The sequence below is a fragment of the Chenopodium quinoa genome, unplaced genomic scaffold (assembly GCF_001683475.1).
Source record: "Chenopodium quinoa cultivar QQ74 unplaced genomic scaffold, ASM168347v1, whole genome shotgun sequence".
Classification (NCBI taxonomy): Eukaryota; Viridiplantae; Streptophyta; class Magnoliopsida; order Caryophyllales; family Amaranthaceae; genus Chenopodium; species Chenopodium quinoa.
In genome coordinates, this window is record NW_018744239.1 from 12,311,961 (window position 1) to 12,314,758 (window position 2,798).

At 35.2% G+C, this 2,798-nt stretch overlaps 1 long non-coding RNA gene across 1 annotated transcript; it reads right to left on the reverse strand.

Moving 5' to 3' along the window:
- Nucleotides 1-1,249: 1,249 nt before the first annotated feature.
- LOC110694585 lies at nt 1,250-2,343 on the reverse strand. The gene is made up of 2 exons (XR_002505909.1): nt 1,762-2,343; nt 1,250-1,539 (listed from the first exon to the last, which is right to left on the reverse strand). It is a non-coding gene; the product is annotated as an uncharacterized LOC110694585 (long non-coding RNA).
- Nucleotides 2,344-2,798: the final 455 nt, after the last annotated feature.

The window sequence follows — 2,798 nt, forward strand, 5'->3', positions numbered from 1 at the left end:
ATAAAAGATATGGAAAATATTTCTTTAGGAAGTGAATCACAATTAAATGATTTGGTGAATGTTTTTTTTAAGGAAGTGAATCACATTATATAAAGAAAAGGATTTTTTTTTAGGAAGTGAATAAAAAAAAAAGTTTTGGAGGGAAAAAAATAACATCAAGAAGTGACACGTGTCATTCTTGGTGTTTGTTGTTGTATTATGTTATTGATTGCTAACCCGTAAGTATAATGAGAAGCCAATGTTAATAGCTTAACTTGAATAGTAAATTCTTGTGCTAGTGTATCTTATAGGCCTTATTTTTGGTCCATTTGGCGATACAAGTATTTGAAAGATAAAATTAAATAACATAGCACATCTATACAAATATATTAAAAGGCGTTTCTAAGAACGTCTATGCGCCACATAGACCCCCTCATTTTGCCACATCACTTACTCAACTCCTCAATATGTCATGTCATCCACTCAACTCCTTAATAGGCCAAGTCATCCACACAACCAACAATACTCCATGTTGTCTCAACTATATTGAAAAAAAATATATGGATGAGAAGGTTCGAACACTTGACCTCTTAGAAGAAAAGTTATTGTATAACCATCTAGGCTAATTGTTAATTATGTTTTAACATCGCACAATAAATAATATTATACTACAAAGTATTGAAGGCACATAAAACATACAAACTATTAGATGCTCTTATAAATTAGCAGTTGCACAACTATAAAAGTAGTAACCTGGGACAACGCCCGGGCTACTCAATAGTTGAACATTAAAAAGAAGTAATTATTAATGAAGTTATAATGAGAACTAGGAACTAATCTAGGCCCTCAGTGTAACACCCTAGAAATTGCTTTCCTTAAAATACCAAATTTTGCCCTTTCAAAGTACGAAGAAGGAAAATCTAAGACATTACCGCCACCGTGAAAACGGCTAAGGCAAATATCAAAGACTCACACAGTGGTCAACCTACAACTTGGAACCATCCACTAGTAGAATAAACTAAATAGGAAGCGTTCAAAACCGTAATGGGAAGTGGTTTTTGAACCGCTTCCAATTAGGGGGCTTCCCATTGCCAATTGAAATTGGAAGCGGTTTGAACCGCTTCCCATTTGAAGGGAATGAGAAGCGGTTCAATGCCTGAACCGCTTCCAATTATGCCTTCATATTATAAAAATAAAAAATAAAAACAAAAATAAAAACAAAAAATCACAAAAAATAAGAATTTGATAAAAAAAAATGAAACATATGTAGCAAAATATAAAATTTCATTCATAATTACTTGTAAAATTACATTCTAATTCCCGTAAAAAAAAAATACATTTTAATTAAAAAAAATTAAAGCTACTACAAAGTACACACCACCGAAACCAGAGCTATTCTGCCACCGCAACCACCACCATTCAACCACCACTACCTCAACGAACAACATTAAAAAAAAAAAAAAAAAAAAAAAAACCTAGTGAATACCACTGAAACCACCGTCATCCTGCCACCGCCACCGCAACCATTGTCATTCTGCCACCACCACTGCAACGGACAACCTTTTAAAAAAAATTAAATCAAAAAGTTTACTAATTATGCAAATAAATTAAAAAAAATTCATTAACACATCAATAAATTTACAAACCCTAACCAAATTTCAACTAAAAAAATGCAAATAAACCATAAATCTAACCAATTTAAAGCAATCTAACTTAACCTAATAGTTCAAAAATTCATATAAAAGATGAAATTGGAAAAAAAAACTAGATCTAAATTCTTACTTTAAATATAATTCGATTTGAAAAACGGTTCGTCGGTGTCGGTGGTTCTTCGCCTCGTCGTTGGTTCTTTGCCTCGTCGGTGTTGTTGGTGTTGCGTTGTTGTTGCTCGGTGGTGGGGTCGTGGGTCTGCTCGGTGGTGTTGTTGTTGTTGGTGAACCGCAATCACTTGCGTTGTTGTTGGTGTTGCGTGAAGGAGATGAAGAGGAGGAGAGAGAAAGAGAATGGAGAGGAGGAAGGAGCAAGAGATGCTGAAGGAGGTGAGATGAAAGTGAGAAAATGGAGAGGAGGAGTGAGAAAATATGAGGGGCGTGAGGCAAAATGGAGAGGAGAGAGAAAATATGATGGGCTTGTATGTATAGGAAAGAAGTCGGTTTTTTTTTAAGGGAAGCGATTTGAACAGCTTCCAATTACTTTTTGGAAGCGGTTCACTCCAAACCGCTTCCAATTATTTTTTAGAAGAGATTCACTCCAAACCGCTTCCAATTCTCTTTTGCTTTTTTTTTTTTTGTCGGGTTTTTGTATGGAATTGGAAGCGGATTTCTATAACCGCTTCCAATTAGTGGCTTTCCATTACCTATTTTCTACTAGTGATCGTAGGCCCTTAAAACCAAACAATACTGAAAACCTTTGCGTTAGTCTCATGATCAATAAAAACAAATAATACATAAAGCAAATAAAACACATCACAATCCTATGAGAACTAAGCATGATTCGTTCTTCACTCATGCCCTTCATGAATATGCTTTATCACTTGAAAAGTTTCTCTCTACTTGTCCCCACTACTCGTCATTAGAAATGGGTCGTCGTAGGGCCGAGGCAAAGACAAGGCCAAACAAACATGTAAACACACAATCAGCAAAGATGAGTACATAAACGTAATAAAAACACATACTAACATGCTTTCATCCTATCATCACACAACTCACCGTGTTGCACTTGTTTACAAGCATACAAGACACCCAACACCTAACTAGACAAATACCAATGTTCATTTAAATTTGATTATGCATCGAACGGGTTTCCCTTTAACCTGCCCC